Genomic DNA, 5,288 nt, shown 5'->3' with positions numbered 1-5,288 from the left:
AGCCGCCCCTCCCCCGCCTGGCCCGCGAGCCCATTTTCGCTTGGCCGGTCCCCGCGCTGCCGGATGGATTGCGCCCCACCCCCGCTCCTCTGCTCAGTCATTCAGACTTGGAAAGTCAATAACACGCTGACATCATCAGGGGTTTGTGTATTATTACACGGCTACTTTCCAGAGTACCTGGCATTATCTAAGAGAGGAGCACTCTGGTTGCCCAAGAAAGGACCCTGAACCTGGAGCTCGGCGGCCTCCGGGAGGGGCGGCTGCTCGGAGCAAGGCCTTTGCAGTAGTGGGGAGCATTTTCAGGGCACCAATTAGAAACAGATTATGAGGTTTTTGTGCTAAATGCAGATGCACTTTAGATATCGATACAAGCTTCACTTTGGCTTGGGGGTGCACTTATAAATCAGCCTTAAGTGACCTCTATTCCTACCCAAAGACATCCACTGGTCTTTAAGAAGCATTTTTAGTGATCTCCACAAAGGAAAAAAAGAAAGGCATCTTCATGACAAAAAGCCAAAGGCTGATTCTTTTGAGACTTAGGGTATGTGTGAGCCATTCTTTATTATGTAATCGCCATCACGGGTGATTAGGTCTCTTTCCCTCCAAGGCTGAACTGGATGGTTTGGTTGCTGTTTTTTTTTTTTTTTTCTTTAAGCCTCATGCAGGGCAAACACACACATAAAAACATGTCCCAGATTTATGGTGCAAAACTGCTCTCCAAGCAAATTGCCTTAGAAGAGTGTCTCCTTTTCGTAGGAGGGAAATAGATGGATTTGTTGTTAATTAAGACTCCTTTATCTTACTACTCTGGCATTTCCTTTTCCTAGAACGAGTTTTTTAAAATAATTTTATGTATTTTGATGCTCTCCCTTCCCCTTGCTGTAATGGTACTTGAAATAGCTTAAGTAACTAATTAAGGGTATAGGTTACTGTATTTTTGTTCTGTTAACACACACGTTAAAAAACATAAAACTCACATTACTCATACAAACATGGTACCTTTTCTGTTTGGCCAAACAGGCTGTTCCTTTCTTGACACACACAAGGATGATCTCATTTAAATTCTCTTGGTATCTTGAATTACAGAAAATGGCAGCCAGCCCAAACCTGGTGACCTGGAGAACTGCAAGGGGAGAGGTGATCCTCACTGACCTCTTCTCCCTCTACCTGGGGCAGGAAGTGATGGCTGATTGATATAGAAGTCTTTAGAGCTCCCCAGGAGGAAGCAAAGCAGACATGTTTCTCAACAATGTAACAATTTTCCTCTGTGTACTCAATCATTTCAGGAGAATTTGTAGTAGATTATGACTACTTCCCTCCAGATGGTCTGGAGGAGAAACTTTCCCACCAGGCTTACACTTCTAAAATCACTTCCCCAGGCCTTCCCCCACCCCAACCCCTTGGAGAAATTTCCCCTCTGGGGAGGTACACACAGCTGGGGAGGCTGGTGCACCAGCCCTCCAAGATGGCTCAGTGTGTGTTCAGTCTGTGAAGGCACTGAAGGGGGAATGGAGGGCGAGTAGGTTGGGGCCCTTACCCCAACCTTAGATGATACTTCAGGGGGTTTCCCTCAGCTCATTAGAGAGGAGTAAGCAGACCTGAGAGTCTGTCTCTTTGGTTCCCAAGATAAAGAGGCTCTTAAGCCTCAAAGCACTTCTGTTTTCCTAGCCTGGCTGACCCTCTGGCCTTTGTTTAAGCCCCTCCTGAACATAGCTGCCCAACTAGGGCTTCTTGCTTGGTGAGAGCTTTGGCCACCTTCTTCTGGGTGCTAAGCTTTGATTCCTGGCAACAATTTCTATCCTGGAGTTTCTGTCTAAGCAGGGGAAAAGAAGAGGTAGAGATTGGCTTGGGTAGAGCCTCTAGAATTTAAAAAAGTTGGTTGCTAGGTATTGAAGCTCAGCACCCAGAGTTCCTGGCTGACACCTTTGCCCTATACTAAGTGGGAGGAGAAGATTCAGTGGAAAGGAGCCCTGTTGTAGAGGTGGGGAAGCCAGAGTGCAGACCTTGGAAGAGCTCACTGTTAGAATGGGTAGACACATAAACAGCTGGAGAGCATGCCCTCTGCCCCTTGGCAAGGGCCTCATGGGGGTGGGTCTTCCTGTGCAGGTGGAGGGAGGAGAATCTCTAAGTGACCTACAGTGTTAGGTCGCTCCTCCCACTGCTGGCCCTGGAGGAATTTTTGTGACCTGATGGGCCCACAGTAATCCTGCAGCAGTGATACTGATATTTCTCCCATTCCTCTGGGGGGAGTGAAGTCACCTTCTGGGCCTTTACTGCCAAATATATGTCAGCTGGTTAGAACTGAGTAGATCTGGGTGCAATTCAGATGCATAGGCTTATCTTTTTTAGGTGGCCCAAGTGAAGATTCTAGAGATTAACATTCAAGTTATCAAGCCTTAATCTTAGTTTAGAAAGATAGCATCTTCAAATAGGCCTTTGCTTTGCTGAAGACAATAGCAAAGCTGCTTTTCCTCTTGAGATGGAGTTTCACTGTGCCACCTGGGCTAGCCTCACGCTCCTGAGCTCCAGTAATCTCCCACCTCAGAGTCCCAAGTAGCTGGGACTATAGGCATGTGCCACTGTGCCTGGCTCTGTGACATTGCTTTTTGAAATTATCTGTGGGTATGATTTTCAAGGCATTGCCCACTGATATTTTTTGTGTATAAAAAGAGAAATAAATTAAAAAACATATACAAGATACAAACCAATTTTTTTATTATTAGATTCAGCAAATTAGATTCAGAAAATTACTCTGTCAAACAGTTATGGATCTTTCTAAATGTTATTCTCAGTTGCTATGCACATTTTGTTGTGGAATGTAACAAATAGTTTTGAACCTGTGACTTTACTTGAGAAGCACTGGTACAGACTGTAAACTGGAGTTTTAAGGGCTGAATTTAGCTCTCATTTGTGTTTAGGTTGACCTGATCTGTTTTTTAAAAAATTGGATTAAAAATCTAGAGGTTTCACAAAAAAGAAAAAAAAATCCAGCTTTTTCTGAAAAGTAAAAAGCTTCAAACAATGCAAACCACATCTACAACTGGGAGGAACTGAAAAGTAGCTACCCTTTTAAGCTTAGCTTTCAGCCTTCTATGGGCCCCAGATTCCACCTCTTCCTCTTTCCTTATTCCTAAGCAGGCTCACTCATTTGAGACCAATGCTTCGCTGTAAAAGGTGTTTAAATCTGTGCATTCCTATGCAGAATATTCCTTACAGTGAACTTTTAGGTCATTTTCTTAGCCTTTCCAGAGGGAAAATTCACTCTCCAAAGGTCCATGGAACCTCTCCAGGGCTGTGTGGCTCTGAGACCAGAGGCTGAGGTGTTAGCACAGAGTTGTTGTCACTCATTGGGTGCCCTCAAAACTCTCTAGATGAGTGGATCCTGCATTTCAAATCTCTATGGGTATTTGTGTGTGTGTGTGTGTGTGTAAATTTGCATCTTTAGGTGCATGTAAGATGTTATTTTGATGAATATTAAAATTCATTTAATAATATCTAAGTGTTACTGAATGCCTACCAGTTTTTTGTAACTTGGTTCTCTCTCCTCTCTGTCAGTAGATATACAAAATAAAACTACCACTGCCTTAAAATAACATTTATGTGATGGATTCCTTATGAAACAGCGAGGGGACTGCTATTCTATAATAGTTGTCATCTTCAAACTCTTTGGTGCATGTAACCTCTGGAAGAATCTTGAAAAACAATGTATCCTAAGCTCTTTTTAGAAATGACAGCTACAGTTTGGCATCATAAGTGGAAGTTGTTGCAAAGGATATAATATCCAGTGTATTGCAAAAATTGATATTTTAGAATAAAACTGTTACATCACTTTTTAAAATGTATCTAATGGGATCCAAATGCTACAGCAATCGGATACCCATCATCATTCACTTAAAAAATTCATGAACAAGCTCTTCTTGAACACTGGCAGGTTTTACATCATCTTTTCTCCTTGAATTTATGTAGCTTTACTTAGGTCTCATCAAGAAAATAAGTATAAATTTTAATTTAAAAAATTATGTAGGATTATATGGCTGTTAGCATTATCTTTTATTGAAAGCATATATCTTAATGAGGTGAATATGGCCTTTCTTCCAATTAGCTTATGCACCCATGGGTGACTATGTAACTATTACCTGGATGAGACAGGTTGGCATTATTTCTGTTTCTTCATTTTTTTTTGTTCACACATGCAAACGTGTGTACACTACACACACACACACACACATATACATATATACACATAAGAAACGTTATTCCATAAATAGGTGATGGCAGTAATTTTTAATAGCAATATTATCCCCCAATTCTTCAAACTCCTTCTGAAACATATACCAAAGTCTATGGCTTGCTGAAAATCCATTGTGTTTAGAGTTTACTTCATTCAATCTTGAGGAAAGCAAAGACTAGGAAACCATCTGTTTAGTGAAAGTATTTATGTCAAGTTTTTAGAGTTCTTTGCTTTCTTAGCCCTTAGTCTAAGACTTGATTCATGCATTAGTGGGGCCCTGTAGGTGCTCAGAACTGGAGCTATGCACTGCAGTAAGATTTGGAATGGGCATGGGCTGGGGTTGTGGCTCAGTGGTAGATCGCTTGCCTAGCATGAGCAAGGCACTGGGTCTATCCCCAGCACCACATAGAAAAAAAATAAATAAATAAACAAAATAAAGGTATTATGTCCATCTACAACTTAAAAAAAAAAGATTTGAAATGGGCATACTTTATATGCATTTCTTCAGTGTAGAGGTAGACAAGATACTGAGGTTACCTTAACATAGAGCTCTTTCTCAGATCGGTAGACCTTACAGAAGTCAAATCTGACTCCCTTAAAACTAGCCTTTTCTTGGCCCCTCTTGGAAGGTCTTAATGGATCCACAGGGTGTATGTGTACCAGACTGAAGACAGCTGCCCCAGAAAAAGTTTGGCCTGGGTTCTTGCAGAAAAATACCGGGAGGTCTACATGGCCAATGATTATACTAACAACTTGTTGATTATATTTGACTTGTAGACCTAGGTGTATTTGGGGGCCCATTTTGTGAGAGCTCCCTCTCTGGTCTCCACTAAGAGAAACTATGAAGCAGGATTGTTGACTGGTAGTCTCTGGCTTCTTGGGAAGCTGCTCTTAGTGGGTAGGTAGACTAGCTACCTGCACCATGGGCTGTTCACACAGTTGTAACTCAGCTCAGAATATCATTAGCTTGACTCTTCCTTTTTCTCAGGGACTCTAGGGACAATCTGGGGTCATGGTTGTACTGTTCTCCACCCCACCCTTACACCTTAACTATAGA

At 42.1% G+C, this 5,288-nt stretch overlaps 1 long non-coding RNA gene across 1 annotated transcript in view; it reads left to right on the top strand.

Moving 5' to 3' along the window:
* The window catches only part of LOC125620057, a 6,021-nt gene extending 2,447 nt beyond the window's left edge, over positions 1-3,574 (top strand). Inside the window, exon 3 of the long non-coding RNA XR_007351646.1 lies at positions 1,087-3,574. This is a non-coding gene — a long non-coding RNA (uncharacterized LOC125620057). The remainder of the gene's footprint in view (positions 1-1,086) is intronic.
* The last annotated feature ends 1,714 nt before the right edge of the window (positions 3,575-5,288 follow it).

This window comes from Marmota marmota, unplaced genomic scaffold, assembly GCF_001458135.2.
Source record: "Marmota marmota marmota unplaced genomic scaffold, marMar, whole genome shotgun sequence".
NCBI classification, from domain to species: Eukaryota; Metazoa; Chordata; class Mammalia; order Rodentia; family Sciuridae; genus Marmota; species Marmota marmota.
The sequence above is the reverse complement of the archived record's forward strand: the minus strand, read 5'-3'. Positions and strand labels throughout refer to the sequence as shown.